General features: G+C 39.5%; 1 protein-coding gene across 7 annotated transcripts in view; it reads left to right on the top strand.

Annotated features, from left to right (window-relative positions):
* Positions 1 to 21,377, top strand: part of PCDH7 (protocadherin 7) — a 401,554-nt gene that overhangs the window by 63,261 nt on the left and 316,916 nt on the right. The window lies entirely within an intron of this gene.

Raw genomic sequence — 21,377 nt, 5'->3', positions numbered from 1 at the left:
AAAGCTTCAAGTAATGCTGAATAAAACATACTGATGCAAATAAGTGAAATACAAAGGGAAATACATAGTTCTTTTAGCTGGGAAGAGGAAAGATAAATGCTGAACACCTGTTACTAGATTCTGATTTCTGATACAACACTGTAAGTCTAGCATAACTCTGATGATCCCACTGGAATTATGCTGGATTTACACCACTACATCTGAGATCAAAATTTGGTCTTTGGTGTTTAATGTTATTCTGTTTTTCTAGTCTTAATTTTTTGCTCAGGAACAATTACCAGCAGAGGAGTTCTGAAGAAATATTGCACAACTACTGTAATTTTCAGAGTCACAGTGTTTAGCAGCCAAGTGCCTCACAAGGAATAAAACCACTTTTATTTTTGCCTCCTGCTACCACTCCAATGGGGAAAGGTCAGCAAAACAGTGGGAGGCCAAATGAATGAAGATCTTTTCCCTGTAAGACATCAACTTGCAAGACTGTGAATTTCAGAATTACAAGTGATATAGCTTTTTTACAACTGCTCCTTTCCTTCTTGCCTCCTACTGCTGCTTCATTGTTGGATAATGTCTTTTTCCTGTCAGAATGAGCAAGCAAGAGCTTATTTGTGACAAACTAAATTCTACTTTCTACCTAGTATTGTTGCAGATAGAGGAAAAAAGAGCCTGGTTCATACCTATCTCATTTTCTAGCTTTTGAGGGTTTCAGTTAGGGCTTTTAAAGCCAAATCCAACCTGCCTTGTACACATGAGTAATCCAGTTAATGCCAGTGGGACTACTTGTATGATTAAAGTGAACAGGGTGTAGTTTACATACCATTTTATTTGTATATTTATTTTCCCCTCAGACCAAACCATTGAGGAAAAATAAGTGTCACTAACAGGTTGCCACAGAAGTTGGGATACACCATTGCTACAGACATTCGAAAGTAGGTTAGATAAGCCATTAGTGGGAATGATGTAGGAAGTTGTGTTTGTTGGGGAAGTAAGGTTGGGTAGCAAAAGAGTTCTTTCATGTCCCTACTAGCTATCATTCTATGGACCTTATTCTGCCCTCAGTCCACAGAGACAATCCCATTGATGCCAATGGCAATTCTGTCTGTGAATCAAGAAAATAATATGGCCTTAAGTGTAATAGTCACTTTGCCAAGCCATTCATCAAACCTAAACTAAAGAGTAAAATGAGACAGAATACCACCAACTAGACTGCATTCTAGCCTAGGAATGAACAACATAATTTAATAAAAAAATTTTTTTGTGAAAGTCAATTAAATATCTGAAAAGCTCCTATTGAGATGTATCTGGTTTATTAAAAAGCCTCTGTACCAAACCCTATTGCAAGCTCCATTGTAGGAAGGAGGAAGGCACATAAGCATAGAGGCTTGGTTCAGCCACTCATCACTTACCATGCTTCAACCCAGCACTGATTTTACTTTGGGAATTGTATGGTACACTATGTTTTGCTGAGCTAGTAAAGAATAGCTTTTCAATCTCTCATGCAGGAGCTACATTTATGCAAGATATACATGTTATGCCTGCTTATGAGCTCAACATTATCTCTCTTCTCTAGAGGAGAATAACTTGAACCTATTGTACCATGACACTGACATTATATTTGACTTTTGACATTGCATTTAGGGAACATTTTCATTACATGAATAACTATTTCTAGTTTCTACACAATTCTAAATGTTAAAGGGTAACTTGCAAATATGAAAAGTCCCTAAAAATTACCACATTAATAGTATAGTACTGTATGTGATGGATGCCCCAAATTACCCTATGCCAAACTATCAACATGCCTATACAATTTCATTGTTTAAGATTAAGCCATTTATTTCAGTTAGAACAGGTCAGAAAATATCTGAAATAACAATCAAATTACGTCATACATTGGTTTATGATTCCAGCATTGGGTTTTCCTTTGATCTGCAGCTCTCAGAGACAGAACAAGACCTATCACTCATAGGAAAGACATTTGGCTAGCAGTTTACCTCCTAGCAATTTCAGCTCATGCTTTTTGGGCCTTCGCAGTCTTGAGCTGCCAAACACAAGGAGATAGTTAAGTTTTCAGATTTGGCTCAACATTCCTTTCCCTTAAGCATTTTCTTCCCCTATCTGAGTACTCTTCTATGTTTAAAACACCCTCAATTTAACCTAATAACACCATGATGAATGCCAAGTTTTAGCCAGCTAAAATTGAAAAAAAAAGGGTGAAAAAAAAGTTTTATGAAATTCATGCCATTATTTTTTTACCTTTAACCTCAAAAAATTAAAATATATGATGTTAGAATACAGACCCTGCATGTTTGTTTTGTATTCTACTATTAATAATAACCAGTTACCATATAACTTTTTCATTTTTCAAAGTGCTTTAAAATATCCACTGTTTAATCCTCACAACAACTATTTGATACAGGCAAGTATTTCAGATGGAGAAAATGAGACAGAGGTGTTAAGTATCTTTCTAAAGTTAGAGAGGGAATCAATGTCAGATCTGAAATTAGTAGTTCCTGGGCACCACTCTTGTACACAGACCATGTCTCTTACTTGCTGATAAAGCACAACATACTGGTAGTTACTAAAGGCCAAGGACACAACTGTTAATGAAATATAGCAATTCAAACTGAAAAAAATTACCAGGCACCAGTATAAACTGTGTTTTATGATAAAGCTGGATGGCATCCACCATGTGCCCTAGATGTAGATATGTTGCAACCTGAAACTGCAACCTCCAACCCCGAAACTATATTTATTGGGGAACGTGTTTTCTTGAAAGAGGCTTGGTTCCTGTGCACAGCAGTAAGCTCCACCTGCGTATCATTTCTTCCCACCACCATTCTTATTAGATAAGTGATAAGTACTCAACACTCTTCACATCCTCACCCTCGTGTCCTGCCCCGACACAAAGTGGCAGGACCTCTTGACACCTCTGGAGGGTGAGGAGCCCTGGTAGGCCAGCCTATATTCCACCTGGTCCTGAGGCCTTCCGGGGACGTAAGCTAGCGGCTCCTTCACAGAGCCGTGAGCACGGGCATGTACTTGGCGCGGTTCACTCCACTTCCAGACACCTGCCCCTTCTGCAGCATGAGGGAGACACTGGCACACGTTTATATAAAGTGCGCCAGGTTGCAGCCCCTATTGCGGCTCCTCCTACATATATTATTATGGTTTTGGTTGCACTTTTCCCCTCACCTTCTTTTCTATTTACTCCCTATCCATGGCCCCACAAAGTCGCGGGACCTCCTTGTCAACCTCCTCCTAGCCCTGGCCAAAACGGCCATCTACAAAACCAGGGAGAGGAGGTTGTTCCAACGGGGTTTCCTGCAGCTGTGGGGCCTATTTCTGCTCCTCAGTCCGTTCACACATCCGGGCCGAGTTCCTGTGGGCAGCATCCGCTGGCTCCTTTGATGCCTTCAAGGAGCAGTGGGTGCTGTCCGGGGTTCTCTGCTCGGTGTCCCTGTCCAGTTCCCTTCATTTAGCCCTGTGACCTCACTCCCGTTCCTGTTATCTCCTTAGTTGTCCCACGCAATTATTTAGTATCCCGGACCTGTGGATCCTCCCTTTAGGCTGCGGGGAGGTCCTTTAGCAGTGGGCGGGCTTCTGCCCACCCACTTCCTGGATCCCAACAGGACCATTCTTATCACATATGTTCCCAAACCCATGCTAATGTTTGAGGGAAGGAGGTCATGGCAATCAGCTTTCACTGTAAGGAACTATATTCTATCTAGTTGCAATGTGAACAACAAATACCTCAGACTTAGTAGTCCATGTGCATCATAGAAGGAACATATTCTGAATTGAGCAGTAGCCCTTTAAAAACATTAACTAGAAGGTAACCCTCCCTGTCATTCACCCTTCATATTCTCCTGGAACAAATGAGCAAGGATCAGTAAGAATAACCTCTAGATCATGAATCATGTGGACATGATGTATCTTGACTTTAGCAAAGCTTCTGATATGGTCTCCCACAGTATTCTTTCCAGCAAGTTGAAAAAGTATGGATTGGATGAATGGACTATAAGGTGGATAGAAAGCTGGCTAGATTGTCGGGCTCAGCAGGTAGTGATCAATGGCTCAATGTCTAGTTGGCAACTGGTATCAAGTGGAGTACCCCAGGCATCAGTCCTGGGGCCAGTTTTGTTCAACATCTTTATTAATGTTGATGATGGAATGGACTGCACCCTCAGCAAGTTCACAGATGACACTAAGATGGGGGGAGAGGTAGATTTGCTGGATGATAGGGATAGGGTCCAGAGTGACCTAGACATATTGGAGGATTGGGCCAAAAGAAATCTGATGAGGTTAAACAAGGACAAGTGCAAAGTCACCCTGTTAGAGAAGGGATGTGGACAAATTGGAGAGAGTCCAATGGAGGGCAACAAAAATGATTAGGGGTCTGGGGCACATGACTTACAAGGAGAGGCTGAGGGAACTGGGCTTGTTTAGTCTGCAGAAGAGAAGAGTGAGGGGGCATTTGATAGCAGCCTTCACTACCTGAAGGGGGATTCCAAAGAAGATGGAGCTCGGCTGTTCTCAGTGGTGGCAGATGACAGAACAAGGAGTAATGGTCTCAAGTTGCAGTCTGGGAGGTCTAGGTTGGATATTAGGAAACACTATTTCACTAGGAAGGTGGTGAAGCACTGGAATGGGTTACCTAGGGAGGTGGTGGAAACTCCATCCTTAGAGGTTTTTAAGGCCTGGCTTGATAAAGCCCTAGCTGGGATGATTTAGTTGGTGTCGGTCCTGCTTTGAGCAGGGTGTTGGACTAGATGACCTCCTGAGGTGTCTTCCAACCCTAATCTTCCATGATTCTATGTTAACATAGAAATGAAGTCCATTTTCAAGTCAACCTTTGGGGGGTACATTAGAACAACGCAGGGTTTCAACAAGGAAACAGGAGTAGCCATGGATCATATTGGTAACCTCTTTTAAGGCCTGCCGGCACTTTAACTAGAAGGTAACATGAGTGTACATGATGTTGCCGCCATCCTGTTGGTGCAATCCATTCAGGGGAGATAGAAGGGCAATCTGGTCACCATGGTCAAGTTTCCACTCAAGTTGATATTGGAGAAGCAGGCAATGAAAGAAGGACAGGCCAGGTGCAAACAACCTTTTTAGACTTCCTGGCACCTTTCCTTAGGTTACAGCAACATCACTCGCTGTGGAGGGGAGATTTTCATTTTATTGTATGAACTATGTACTTGAAGCAAGAGGCGAATAGGAACTATAGAAATGCAGCTGAAATAATGTAATTCATCGATGAATATATGTTTCATCCAGCCAAAGTGGTCTTAAAGGATCACTAGATCAACACACAAATTAATTGACTTCCTCAAATGATTTGTACATCAAATAACATTGTAGGAACTATTTTACACAAAGGATTACTCTCAAACCATGCGAAAATGAAAGCAAACAAAAACAATAGCAAAACTAAGAGAGGCACTATCTTTTGTGCTTTAATGCCATAGAAAAATGTATTTACAAAAAAGGCTTACCAAGAAAATCCAGCATTTTAGTGGGAACATTCTTAGAGAAAGCCGAACATTTGAAATGTGTATGTGAGAAAATGTTTTGTATTTCATTTCATTGAAATAAAACGTATGTCATATAATCCATTTTATTTGGTTTAATCCTTCATTTACATGTTTCCCAATGTGCTGTGTTTATGTTTAGGAAGGTGGCTAGATGTGAAATTGGCTTATGGAACAAAAAATACTTTATTTAAATTGAAACTGTTTGAGAGCAAAAAATAACGCAAATAATCTTACTTCATGGATATTGAATGGACAGATTAAGGCTAGACTTTTATTTTAGGCACAGCTGTGAGCAGGGGGTGTTATGTAAGCTACACCACCCTCGGAGTAGCCCTGCAGGCTTTGTGAGTCAGAGATACACCTCTGCTTCATGATTTCCCCCCTGCTTTTTCTTCTGGCTCCTAAAGGGGTAGTAATTTACGGTTGCATAGGTCCAAGAGTGGTGGGGAGTGGTACAGGCCAAAGAGTATAAGGTGTGGCCCCACCCTGTCTGCTCACTCCCCAGCCATCGGCTCTGGAGAATGAGTAAATGAGCGAGTAACTGCACTTAGTCATATACGCCTTCGGACTCAAGATCTGGGTAGACCACATAAAGAGTAATACCATTGTGCAGTCCTGTCATCAGAGTCACAGTCTGACCATTCCTTTTATTAGTGATTGAACCTAAAATTAAAAAGAAAAGTTCCTGTTGAAAGTTTAACATCATCTTGAAATATGTCACTTAATTAACTTGGAGCCACTGATGAATATCAAGAGATAAAGCATGTTCTCATTTTACTAGCATCAAAATGTGAAGATGTATACTCTTGTGTTTACAGACACGGGGTTGGGAATCAGGAGATCTGGATTCTATTCCTGGCCCTGCCACCAATACCCAGTGTAATCTTGTGCAAGTCCTCTCTTTGTGCTACAGTTTTCCCATCTGTAAAATGGAGAATAACAACAGTTCCCCGTTGTGAGTGTCAGTCCATTACCTTTTGTGAGGGTGATGGTAACGAGGGCCATGAAAATGCCTATACATAAATAAAATAATAATATAGACTTTTTTATATCCACTGCAATGGCTTCATTTAAACTGAGGGAGATTATTGAGTCGAGTCTCACTGGCTTTCAGAGCAGGTCCTAGTTTGCTTAACATCTATAAACTGCTTCCTGACCTAATTATTTAAAGGAATAATAGTTTGTCGTTATGTAGATGGTATAGTGATGTATATGTCCTTCAGTGCACTTTCATCCAAGGCTGTTGTACTGTTAAAATGCTATATTTAAGGCAAATAGTTATAGATAGCCCACTTTTTTCCAACAATTTATTATTAGTGAAGAATCTGAAAGTTAAACTTTTTGGCTCGACTCAAAGATGGTAGGTTTATTTATTTATATCTGAGTTTTTAGAGCGTGCGAAAGGTGATGGAATTGACAGCACTACAGGCTGAAGTCTTCCAGCAAATGGAGAAAAAGTTCAGTAGGGAAGTAATTAATTTCTTATTATTATTGAAGTTTTGATTATACACTCAGTGCTGTATGAGCCACAGATAAACACAGTCTCTGCCCTGAGAAGCTGACATTCTAAAAGACAGACATGCCACAGTAGGGGATCCAGAGGAGGGTGTTTAATTAGAATTAAAACATAATTCTATCTTACTTTCTTCTCTTCTGAAATGTTGGCTGGCGAAGATAGTTGGCTCATGTGTGTTTTCGTTTGTAGGGATTGTGGAAGAAATGGGTCTCTAGTATGCATTAGAATAAGCAGAGTGAGATGTTTGGTGCATTGGGGTTGGGAGATCATTCCATGTACAGGTGGAATAAAGATAGAAAGCCTCAAGATGGGAGTGAGAAAAAGACACAAATAATGTGGTGAAGAGTGCCCATGATACTCAGCACCATGGTATCTTGTGCCTTGCTGTGCGTCAAATCAAAAGTTACTGTTGTTGGTTTCTTAGAGGATGGAGATTGCATGATAAGATCTAAGGTAAGGAATTTAGGAGTTGGATTCAATTCATTGTCTGAAATATATTGTCTATGCATCTGATTCAGGACCTGACCCTGCAAAGATTTGTACCTATGATTATAGTTTTTACCAGCTCAGTCCTTGGACAATTTCAACATGGCCTTTTTGTTGGGACTAATTTAGTCTGTCTGGTTCTTTTGCACCTGTTTATAACGTGATTTATTTTCAATGAACATTTGTTCTGATCGGTTATGGCAACATTTTATCAACTTGTAAATGCTGTACATGTCACTTGCTGGAGGATTCTCTGCTCCTTGAAGTCTTTAAACCACTATTTGAGGACTTCAATAGCTCAGACATAGATGAGAGGTTTTCGCAGGAGTGGGTGGGTGAGATTCTGTGGCCTGTGTTGTGCAGGCGGTCGGACTAGATGATCATAATGGTCCCTTCTGACCTTAATATCTATGAATCTATGAATCTGTACACATTAGAATAATACTATTGAAGTCATAGTTAAGCATGTGTATCTGTCTTTGCAGGATTGAGGCCATAGACTGTAAACTTGTTGGAACAAATTTTATGGTGTTAAGCACGTTGATAACTGTCACTAAATAATAAATAATATACAAAGAATAAAAAAAAATCAAGGTTCAATATCAACAACAGCTACATTATTAAAGAAGCAGGTTTTCACTTAAGGAACATAGTATGGTTTCAGAATATGGCATTAGATTTTAACTACACTGAATTTTTAACATCATGATGTTTTATGTCATGTGTGGAGTACTGCAATGCAGTCTTCCTTTGTTTGCTTTGTTTGAATCATTCTCACTGATAACCGCACAGATTTTGACTCTATTGAAACGTGTGATCATAGTATGATGATTTTTGTCAAATTTGCACTGTTTCTCAACATTGCAGGTTTTAGGTGAAATGGCTCCTGAGTGCTCATGAGACTGAATTTTTGGCTATAATTATAACATCAGGATGAAGGATTGCTTTCCATACATATGGCTTAGAACTGCAGGAAGTCAGGCATTAATGTCAAGGCCCCTCTTTTATGGAATTCTGTACCTTAAGTTATCAAAGAAGGTGATAAATTAGCAAGATTTAAAATAAGACTGAAAACTTTTGAAATGCACTGAGTGTAATAATTGTCTAAAGCTCCTTTAGTTATTTCTGATCTCTGCTATATAAGTATCAATAGTTATATTTCAATGTTAGTACTTACCTCAGTAAAATAAATTGTACTCTTGGCATCTTCAGTTAACCTATGCTTTCTTTAATTATGTAATGTAAAATATTGTGGTTTAGTATATAGAGCAGGAGAATGGGAATCTGGAATCCTGTGTTACCTTTCTAATGATGACATTGAATTGCTGTGTGATCTGGGACAAGTCACCTGAGCTTTTTGTGCCTCAATTAATCCAGCTATAAAATTGATATAAAATATTTTCTTACCTCACAAGTCATTGTGAGGATTAATTAAATAGGAACAATTCATGCTCCTTTCGAGGTCAGTCGAAGTTTTTTCCATTCAAGATTAGGCCCTTAATATATGCAAAGCTCTTAGACATTATTGTTCTAAAAATATGGAGTGCTTTTGCATTTCAGAGTTCAATAATCTGGATCTAAAGCTACAGAACAATAAATTCAGCTCTGTTTTTTTCTAAATAATAAGTTCTGATTTGTCATTTATTAGAAAGAAGGGAAATGGCACTGCATGGCTGAAAAAATGGTAACTACTTCAGTTTTGTCTTACATGTCAGAAACATGGTAAAACCCCCTTGTTGCTGATTCATGTACTAAGTTCAATCCTATTGAATCTCCAACAAAGGGTCTGTATTGGACCATTCCAGAAAGTGATTAAAATAGCAACTGCAGTGTACATAGGATATACGTTTAGTGTGGGATTTTCAAAGAATGCTCAGCATTGGCCTAATTCTGAGTTGGGCCAATGCTGGACACTTTTGAAAATACCATCCTTAAGTACCAGTACCATGTAGCAGATATTCAGATGGCCATCTATGTCCTCTGATAACCACTGTCTAATTAGTGCAAGTGTGAATTCAGGCAGCAGGTGGGGAAGTCCTGGACATCTGTATCATCTCTCTTGCCTGTGCCTCAGAGACTGTACAGCTGCCATGGTGGCTTCCCTGCCTGCCATATCCAGGCAAGAAATTGCAGTTGGAATTCTAGTCCCAGGAACAGACATCAGTGGCTGGCACCTGATACTGAATTCCCCACTCACTGCATGTATTTTATTTTTCTGTATATCAGCAGACTTTTTAATGCGCATGCACCTAAAAACTTAATGTATACTTTCAAAATTTCATTGCACCTGTACGTATTACTTCATTTTATTTTAGGCTTAAAACTTATTCCAAACTTTAAGCTATCAGAAAATGTATTGAATAATGATTGTTTTTTTTTAAAGAAAAACAACAGAAAAATCAATTTATCACTGCATCTTTCATAAGAAATCTTTTTATATTCAATTTTAAAATGCAATAAATTCTGTTGAAGAAATTTGGAATTGGTAAAACTGGGAGGCTGCCAATCAGCTTTCCCTCATCTATGATCTTACTCAAATTAGTACTGGTGATATCAGATACCTGCAATATTATAAGTAGCTCTAGCCCTTCCATAATCTAATAGGAGGAAAAAATGTTGTCCATATGGTAACCTGGAGGAGCAGTCTTCAATTATTTCTAGGCCAAGATCAATTATATAGCTGAGGTTTATCTACAGCCTCAGTCATGAATTGTTTTAATATAAGGATAATATCTGTTTAAATCCACATTGTCTGAGGCCATCTGTTGACTTCGTAAATCCAAAACCGCAGTTCTTGAGCTGGGCCAACCTCCCGTTCAGCCGTGTACACCTTGACCTACCTGGAGTTTAGAACATTTGAAACTTGTAATCATGAGGCAATGGTTTGGAGCATTATGGGTTAGAATAGGAGGTGTTATGGATTAGGGCCTGATCCAAAGCTCATTAAGTAAATAGAATGGCTCCCCATTAATTTCTGTTGCTTTGGATCAGTCTGGTAAAGTCTTAGTCTGGTAAACTAATTAGTAATGTAGCTGACACTATGTAAATATTAGATAGGGGCATATTTAAAAAGAGGGTAACCACTGTTCTACTTCCTTTCGGGAACGATGCTACAGACCCATTCTTTCATGTATTGACATGAAACTATTAGGAGACAAACAGTATATTCTGCATTTTTGATTGAATTTCAGGATTTCACTAATTAAAAATGCAGCTAATTTCTAGGAGACTGAATTGAAAAGTGTAATCATATTAAAAGTAAAATTCATTTAAATCTTTGGAGAGGTCAAATCAATGTCCGAAGCCATCAGTGTGATACAAAAAAACCAACCAAACCTGCTACTGTTCCTGAATGAGCCATGAGGAGTAATATGCCTTAGGGTACTCATAATTTTGAATCCACTTTGTGGTTATTGATATGTCACTATATTATGCTGTCAAGGGACTACTGTAGCTCCTGAAAAGGGAATGTATTTTTTGTTGCAACAAAAAAAGCAAGTTACTCAGTAGATCTAATGACACGAATGCAAATCTTCTAATAGCTTATTGCCAGGGCCAACTGTTGGGTCCTCTGTAACACAGAATTCCAATCAGTCTGTGTGCAGTCTTCTTTATTACAAAGAGAGGATGACATCAGTTGTCAGAAACTGCTATCTGCCAGCATGTTGAATGTACTTTTCTATAGCTGTATTAAAAAGTAATGACAATAGTCATGAAAATATTGTGCTATAAAAGACATAAAACCTCCTCATATTACCTTTCTTCTTTGTAGCCTGCTAGGAGTTGAAAACAACATGAAAAAGTGAAATGCTTTAAACTATTTTGTTAATGTCAGTAGATTTCCCAAAGATATCTCTATATCTCACTTAAAATGGTTGATTTGACTATTTTTATTATTGTATAACAATTGCATTACTTTTCTTAGGACAATATATTTGATTTGGATAACATAATGGACTTCCAAAGGACTTTCAGAAACACCATTATTTTTTGCTCATTTTGTATTAAATAAGTACTAGCTTGTATGTGGGGGTTAATGTATGCATACCATTTGGAACTTACTTAGTGTCATTATGTAATTCACAGATGTTTTATTATTCATAGTACTGTGCATTCATAGCTTTCTGTTCACTGTTGTGCAAAAGCTAATGAGGGAGAGTCTGTGTAAGTCTTTTGCTGGTCTTTTACCCTGGTCAAACTCTTATTCAGTTAATTCAAGCTGCAAACAGTGGGATATGGTAAACTTTACTGGTTATTTCACTGTTTGACAGATGGAGTAGAAAGAAAATAAATATATATATATTGATAATTTTATATTTATGTTTCATAGCTATAAATTACAGTTTTGTAGGATAAAAAGCCAAGAGCCAGACTTTCCACTGAATTTCACCTTGTGTAGTAATTTGCCCCTGTGTGAAGTGGGTGTATAACACCATCAGATCAAAATGGCATTTTTTTTTACTCCCACTTTGCACAGGTTGATATCAAGCTCCAAGAATTAGAACTTAACTGAGTTATAGTGAGAGTTCCTTATATGTCCTATTTTTGGTTTTAAGACTGATGAGAGAAATTTTATGCATCCAGTTTATTGAGTCTGCCCATATTAATTTCAGCAACAGATCAGTTCTGGAGCATCATTCTGGAAGAAAGAGGAAAATAATGTTTGAAGCTGTAAATCGATTTATCACTTTCTGTTAATATAAGAAATATGGGATCTTAGTAATGTTGTAATTCCACTGAGAGAATCATAAGGAGCAAAGCTAGAGTGATGTGTTAATGTCACCAGAACACTGAGATGGAATTGCATATATATGTATATAGATATATAGATAGATACAAACTGAAGTTATTAACACAAGATTATTAAAACTCTTGCCCTCTTCATACTTTGCTTTCTTGCCTTTCTGTCTCTTCTCTCCCCTCCCCCATTTCATTCTTCACCGGGTATGTTCCTTGTCACCTCACCACCACTCTGGCTTTGTCTTTTGAATTTTGGAATCATGCATATTCTAATATTTAACTTTTATTACTTTCTTATCTGTTGCCGCTTTCTTATATGCTATTTTATACTACTTTGTTATTATGGCACCAAGTACTATACAATAATAAGGATATTAACACTCAGTTTAAAAATAAAAGTGTATAATAAACTTTAGTGTCCAACACCTTAGAGATTTTGGGTTTGCAACAGACCCTGGATAGTGAGTTCAGTGAATCACAGTTTAGTCTTTGATCCCCCTTTTGCTCCAGGAGGGGAAGTAATTTGCACCGGACCTTTGTGTGGTGCAGATTAATTCCCTCTCTATATTTGGCCATCTGTGCTGGCTTATGTCTTGGGGGTTCCTGGATTGAAGTCTGTGCCCACTCCCACCATCCCTGACCTGCAATGGAGGGTGAGTCGGAGTCCCATAGAGGCTGTGGTCCCATGCCAGGCTGAGACCTTTGATGATGTAGCCCATGCAGGGGAGTGTCTCATACCCCTTAATTAATTTGGTTCAAACATGAACAAAAGATGGCCATAACAGTCTTTTAAACATAATACTTTTTCCACAGGAGGTTTGTAGAAATATGTTTTTCAGTTAATCACATTCATATTGCCATTATGTTAATTGATATGTTGTTTTAGTAACTGTGCAAATCACTTTCAATTGAATCTTAATCTTTCTATGAAATACCTGTGGGAGAGTGACAGAAAGCCTAGGAAAGACTAACACTACTGTGAATTCTGTCACATTTCTGGAAACTGAGCTATCCATCAAATTGAAGAAGAGGAAGGGTTAGCAGTCTATGGAACAGGTAGGTGCGCAGCCTTCCAATTCTGGTGGGTTCACAGGAAAAGGAGCCTCTGGTTTCAGGGAGGAGCTTTTCTGCCACTCAGGACTCCTCATAACACCAGCTGAAGCTGTGTTTTCATTGACAGCTCCCCATCAGTTGTACAGAAGCAGCTGTAGTGTGGACCCAGAAGAAGTTAACACTTCTGACAAGCAACATTAAACTCTGGATTACTCAGAAATCAGCAGGGTCAGCTGGGAATGATAGAGTAATGTGGACAACTCCTCCCCCCTTTCCTCAAAATTTCCTAGAACACCAAACTCATGGAGCTTCAGCAGGGTCCCAAACACTAGGGAATGATACCCCTTCTGAGGCCACATAGAGCTCTGCCAGAGCAGGGTTCCCCCTGCTCACAGAATAGCGACTTCTTTCTAAGGATGTTCTGTGCATTTATATAGATATAAAATCACAAGTGCTGAGTGAGTCACAATGATAAGCTATTACCAGCAGGACAGTGGGGTGGGAGGAGATATTGTTTCATGATCTCTGTGTGTATATAATATCTGCTGCAGTTTCCACGGTATGCATCCGATGAAGTGAGCTGTAGCTCACGAAAGCTCATGCTCAAATAAATTGGTTAGTCTCTAAGGTGCCACAAGTACTCCTTTTCTTTTTGCAAATACAGACTAACACGGCTGTTCCTCTGAAACCTGTCACAATGCATAGTGAGTTTAGGGAATCACAGTCTTTCGTTCCCTCTTTGCTCCTGGTCTTTGTCTGGTACAGATTAATTACCCCTCTGTACTCGGTCATCTGTGCTCCCTGGTGTGCTGGGGTTTACTACAGTGAAGTCTTGCCTACTTGTCATCCCTGATGAGGATACATATGTGTGTATATGCACACACACATATTTGTGTGTGTGCTCAAACATGTACTCAGGGCCAGATCAGTATATCAGAATGGAGCTAGAGTACCAAAGAGCAAGTGGGTGGGCCACCAGGGGCCATATTCTGCATGGGGCACAACACTTTTTCATGGATGGTCTTTGCTCGCCATGGATCCCAGGGGATCTGCAGGATATAGGGGCGGGCTTTCTAGCCTTTACTGCAGGAACTTAAACCCTGCCCTCCCAATGGAATGCTGCAGGGTAGTCTCTTCATGGTAATCTTCATGGATATTTCTTCACAAAGACTTCCCTCCAGGGGTCTGTTGAGCAGGGGATCATGATTTAGCTCATGATTGTTCTTATTTGTTTTGGGGTGACAGGAGCTTTGGGTTGCTTATTCCCCTTTTTTCATTTATGTAAAAAAGATACACTGTGAAGGAATTTTAGGTTTTGGAGGGGTCCTTGTCAAGGTAAGCAATGTCAGCTACATTTCCATCTGTCTTATGTAGTACAGTCAGTGATATTTTTGGTGACATCATTGCTCGAGGATTGTGTGTTTGGTGAGTTCAGATACATGAATAAAGGATCCTATATGACTGCACAATTGGCATCACTAAAGTCATTACTGACAAAAAATGTCCTAATCCATTGGCTACATTTTGCCTGACAGAGAGGTTGAGGGGGTAGGTAAGTCATAAATACATATTAGTGGTAAGGTGACCGGATAGCAAGTGTGAAAAATGAGGATGGGGGTGAGGGGTAATAGGCGCCTATATAAGAAAAAGGCCCAAATATTGGGACTGTCCCTATAAAATTGGGACATCTGGTCACCCTAATTAGTGGATATGAAACCACAAAATCCTAATTTTCTAGTAAGAAAATGCCCTTGTCCAAATTAAATTGTGGCCTTTCTATGTATAACAAGGTGGGAGTGCAATTAAACATCCCATACAAGCTCTGGTTACAAATCTTCTAAAAATAGTAAAACCATCATATGCTATCAGTCAAGCTTCACATTAATTCATTATTGGCTAAATATGTCAAGCTACCTTTGTGCTTACAAATCATCATTCATTCCATGGTGGCAATTTATGAAAAATTTTACACCAGTAATATATTCAATTAAGAGAACTCCTTGGAAGAAATTCTCCATGTGTATTAATATACTGCCAACCACAGAACAGTCTTGATTATCCAAATGTCATGGGGACATTGAATGAGTGTGGATGATCAAGCTTTTGCATAGTCAAAGGTATTTCCAGTGTAATGAATAGCTATGGGGGCTATGCCCCAGTTTTGGTAACAGGGAGACTGGGTATAATTGCAATTTAGCTATGTACAACATATAGTTTAGATGTGCAGGGGGTCACACTGTCTTGTGTGTGAAAAATGGGAGGATGGTGTTTAACAGTCCTACCTCTAGATTTAAGGAGCAATGCATCATATTTGTTTGGTTTTTATTACAAATTGAGATTACAAAATGAGACCAAGAGATGGCTGGGAAAAAGGCATTTTCCCCTAATGGGCCCCTGCACTTTCTCAGCTGTTAGTCCACTCTGGTTCTGTTGCTAGGGGGAAACTGGTTGACACTCTGTTACTGTTACTCAGCCAGAAATGCACCATCCTATCCCCAGGCAAGAACATCAGAAGAAGCTTGTCCATCTATGATGACCACACTGCCATCTACAGCATTGGTGGCACAGTTATATATTAGAACTCTAATTCTGTGCTCATGCAAGCAGCAGATTCAGGATTTGGCCCTAAATGAATAAAAATAAGAAATAGGACAGGAAGATAGACTTTATACAGTGCCCACAAGATAAATACTTAAAGCAAAATAGCTTTGGCTTGGCTTTCTGTAAAATACAAATGTAAAAGCAGCAATCTGTCTTTCTCCAGCTCCTCCTTTACCAGACTAAGGGTGAAAACCTTGTTCTTGCTTCTTAATTAATGTATCCTCTCCTATTGTAGACGATTAATGTGTGACAGCTATCTCGTTTTGAGTTCTTGCTTTCCCCTCATGTAGACAGCATCCAGAGGCAGAAACATAAGCGAAAGAAAAGGTGGAGGTATTGGAAAGATGCCACAGAACTTGAGACAGGGCTGCTCACTCTGAAATTGAAAAAGGAAGTATGAAGAAAAAAGTAGAAGTAAAGAATAGGCTAAGAGTTCTGTGAGAAGGGGCATTTCAGGCATTACACAAATGGAGTCAGGTAGCTGGAAGTCTAAATGACATCAGTAAGAGCCCAAAATAATTGTGACAGTGAAACCACGGATACTAACAGGAATTGGTTGAGATTAAACTGAAAATGAAGCCCGTAAAGTCAAGACTCTACTTACATTTAAGTTCCTGAAAGGAACTTGGAAAGTGTCTTTTTCTGGCCGAAAACAATCACTACAAGATGCAAACTGCTTAGAAGCTAAGCTTCCTAAAGCACAAACGATCTTTTGAAATTTGTGTTTTACACTTCACCTAAGAAGCATGTCACTGTTTCGCTTTTGTGTAACACCATCTCTAATATGTGTTAAATTAAAAATAAAGGCTAATAGAGGCCCTGGAAGGAAGACAAGACTATAATTCACTTGAGCTCTGCTGCTGATATAAGCTGTAAGAGTATCACTCTGTTGTGTTTCTGAAATCACTGGAGTCATCTATTGTAGTTTTAAAACGTTAACAGCTGCTGATGATGCTTGAGTGGAATAATTACTAGGTGCTGACATTTAAGTATCATATTTATTTAGATATTACAAGGGAATGTCATCAGTTTTAAGAATGTTTATTGTTTTGTTTCCCCTGCAGTGTCAATGTGTTAATCTACTATATATATATATATAGTAGAATGCTCCCTCCCCAACCAGAAATTCACAATTCTGAAAACCTGCTGAAGTTTGAATTGTGTTTCCTCTATATCTTACATATAATATGGATCTTTCTCTCAGTAATAATGCAGATTTTTGCCCTGTGAAATAGCATGGAATGTCCTCCTGAAGCATGTTTGCCAAGCCACCTCCCTCTCCTTATTTAAGGTCAGTCCTGCCGCTGGACTTCTGGGAAGGGAGTTTCAGCACCTCCAGGATGACTGAGATACAGTATGATCGTTTTATTTGAGCATGAGCTTTCGTGAGCTACAGCTCACTTCATCAGAGCTCACGAAAGCTCATGCTCAAATAAATTGGTTAGTCTCTAAGGTGCCACAAGTACTCCTTTTCTTTTTGCGAATACAGACTAACACGGCTGTTCCTCTGAAACCTATGATCGTTTTGTCCTTCTTCCACTTTTAAAAATAAAAATCTCTTCCTGACCCTCACTTCTTGTCATAATTTACGGCCAGATTCACTGCTAGTATAAATGGGCAGAGCTCCATAGAATTCACTTGTTTACATCAGCAGAGAATTTGGCCCTTCATTGTTAAAGGCCTTTTGGCCATGGGATGTGCCTATTTCCTTCTTTGAAGTGCCTAGCACACTTTTGGGTGTTCAGATGATAGTAATAACTGTATAATTTGAGTTGTGGCTGATTTTTTTCTGTTGAACATTGCCTGGTGTGGTACCGGATGAGAAAAATTGCAAATTGAAACCAACGGTTTACAACACTGGAGACAGTGTTTGGCTAAAATCAGAGATGTGATAGGCATATATTTTTATTACTAAGGCTATTAAGTTTATCACAGGGGTAACTATAGTAATGGATTTAGTGATTTACAGTTTTGCTTTGGGACACACACTGACACACACCCTCTTTTGCTTTATATTTCTTTTGGGATCCATACTAGAGCTGGTCAGGAATTTTTTGTCAAAACACTTTCTCATTGGAAAATGCCAGTTTGTCAAAACCAGAATGAAATTTCCAGTCCAAATGAGATAGAAATTCTCTTCCAGAAGAGCCAATATCTCTTGGTTATTACAATCACTTGATGTAGGAGATAGAGTCCAAGCCCTGACTCTGGACTTGACTCTCAGGTTCCCCCATCCCAGGTGAGTGCCCTAACCACTCTACTATAGAACCAGTATTATGTTGTCTCTCAGTCTCTCCTGTTAGAGCTGCTCCACCTTGTATAAATAATTAAATATTCATTGGGCCAGGAAAAGAGGATGTCTCTTCTGCGCAATGGGCACTTACTGGAGATATAGGAAACTCAGGGTCAAGTCTGAATCAAGAAGGCCAGGAATTTACCTCTTAGGTGAATGCCTTGACCACCAGGCTATTGGCTGTTCTGGGATGGTTCTCCATGAAGAATTTGGAAAGGTCTCAGTTTGGTTCCAATGGAGAACAAAAACAAATTTTGATTTTTTTTTTTGCAAAACAGAATTCTTGTTTTCTGGCCAGCCCTTTCCACACAACTCCCGCAGCAGTTCTGAAGAGATTCTGTCACAACTCTTCATTCCACAGTGAATGAAAGCGGGGGGAGATGGTGTCCCTTCAGCATGTCCCATACACAGGAGTGTGGGAGGCCAGTGGTAACAGACGAAGAGGAACTTGTTCCCCAGGCAAGTTAGGTCTAGGAAGGGAAATGTAGGAAAAACATTGGAGGACTCACAAAGGTTGATATCACCTTCCTTTTGTCAATACTGGCCATAATTCAGATGTGTTTTTTTCACCCCCAAAATCTGCTATGACAAAATAACTGCCCTAAGTATTATGAATCATTTGTGTTTTGAGACTCAAAGGAATTTACATTTGTAGTTTGGTTTAAAAAATTGATGTACACTTTAAAAGAAATGGTAAATAGAACATCCTCACAGTTCTTATGATGAAACATTCCTTGTTCACTACCTACATGACAGTTCTGGCAATGTTATAAATCTTTCTAACCTTCTCATCCCAATTTAGCTATACTTGTGAGGATATTTGTTAAGGGTATCTTAAGCATAATAGAAAACAACGATGCTAAGCAATAAAACAAATATGACAAGTACCAGTTTTTAACTACATGGATTTGAAAGGATTTATACTGTATATCAACGGGGACACTTTCTGTGCCTGTTTGCTGTTCAAGACAGTCACCTCTGACTTCCTTAGGATGCCAGAATTGCTCAGCTTTGCTTCAGTGCTCTTAGATCCTAGAAATGTACACAGCACTATTCTGGAATAGTTACGAAATACAGAAGTTTAGCCATGTTGATACCTATAGGTGCACAAAATGTTTGGCAATTGGACCAGTGCAGGAATCTAGTGATACAGAGGAGTATCAATCTCATTCTTTTTCTTCTGGACCAGCAGGAAATGCTGTGGAGATAACATAAAGCTTCTAGAAATGTGGGGTGTACAGTGCTTTGCGTAGTTCTTTAGTGACCCCTATAATGACACATGAAAACAGTGGTTCCGATTGATCTGGAGAAACCCCTAGTTAGCCCCTCCCCTCATTGTTCTGATGTTAGGCTTTAAAGAAAAAGGAGATGGGGGGGTATTTGTTTTGTTTTTGTCTTTGTTTTTAAAGACGTATGAGGACAGTAAAGGGAATTGAGAGTTTGCGGGGGGGACCCTCCTGCCCCATTGAGGAAAAAAAAGTTTAGTAATGGAAGTATATTATTGTGAAAATGAGGAATTGGTTTCTGATTTCTTAGATAGTCATTATGTGCTTATGTAAAAGGGAAAACAAATTCATTAACAGCTCAAGTGATGGTGAAATGGAGTGAGCACGGTCCCACTGTCTTTTCACAGATTAGTCCACTTGCAGGTTTTGGTTTATTGCTTTGCTGTTCAGGCCTTGTTTACTTTGAATTTTAAAATCCATCCATCTTCAAAAGAAAGGGTAGAATTTAAAAAGGCATTTAGAGAAGCTTGGGTTAGTCTCCCTTCCACTGTTGATTGGCATGGTGAGGGGCAAAGAAGCAGAAAACTAGTTCAAAGGGCCTGTAACTCCTGGGCCAGGGGAAGCGGAGCTTTTGCAGCATGCTCCCCCTAAGTCTACAGAAGCCCCTCTGTGTGAACACTTCATAACTGAGGCTCCATGTGCCCGAGGGAAAAGTACGCTGCCAGGGAGCAGCCTTTCTACACAGCATGCTACCCTAGCAACCTGACAGGGTTCCAGCACAAGTCTGTGTGGGAGTCAATGCTGATCTTTGCAGCATTAATTCTTTTTAAAGAGGGAATTGTGTGCAGCTACTGTGGGGCAGCTAATGCAGCATGGCTCCCGAGTGAGATACATAGGAAAAGTACCAGATTTTACCCTATCTCCTTATATGCCACACGTTTGCAAGGCTGCGCTCCTGTTCCAGCTACATAGATTCAAACCCCCCTGCCTTTGGGAAGAATGTGACAGCAGTACCACAAGTTTATATTAATTGACTGTGCCTTTGGCCTGTCAGTCATCTTTCACGTCAGTGGTATGTAGGCTCTGAATACGTGTTTTTTTCACAGGTGCACAGGATATGCCCTTTGCTCATGAATTTTCCCAATTACCATGTTCTTCCTTCCCCCTGAAATGTCCATGTTTAAGCATATTTAGATATTGGTCATCATGGCCCGAAAAGTTTAGTGTTTCTTACCTTGTGCATCTGCGAATCTCAGTCAGAATTTCACTTGTGCTACCCAGTTATGCAGGGCCAGAGTGCAGGGGAGAGTGTACAAGGAGCCCATCCTGGTGTGGCCTGCACAAGGATCTGGCACAGTTGCTGAGAGCAGGCTCTGTTGCTTCAGTGCATCCCAGTGGGGATGAGTAGGGGTGATGAAGAGCAGACCCATGGCCCTAGTCCATCAATATCCCTGTTACACTAAATGTAAATGTAGGAGGGGAGAAAGGAGGAAAGGGGTAGGCTACACCATTCTAAAGGAGGATTGGTGCAGCCTGTGCAGTCTTTCAGCACACTGAGCCACTTCGGGAGGTATTCATGGCGCAATTTCTGCCTGAGGTCCCCAGGGGAGTAGCATGGCTCCATGCACATCACAATTTGGCCCTTTGTAGTAAATTGCTAGTTAATTAGGACATTTTCAGGAAGGACTCAAAGATAAAGATGTCTTGGAAATAAATAATGTGTTGCCTCGGAACTATTTCATTATGTCAAAAAACACTCTGTGATAACTTTATTAATTAATGGAGAAAAGGCAGCTGGTATATGGCACATACAGTGTTTGTACACAATCCTGATAAAATAAATCTGCAAATTCCTGATATTAATCATCAAGTACATTAATAGAATAAAGAAAACAATGAAATGAGATTCTCGACTAAACCATTTT

Source organism: Caretta caretta, chromosome 4 (assembly GCF_965140235.1).
Source record: "Caretta caretta isolate rCarCar2 chromosome 4, rCarCar1.hap1, whole genome shotgun sequence".
NCBI lineage: Eukaryota > Metazoa > Chordata > Testudines > Cheloniidae > Caretta > Caretta caretta.
Note: the sequence above shows the minus strand (reverse complement) of the source record. Positions and strands in the feature narration are given on the sequence as shown.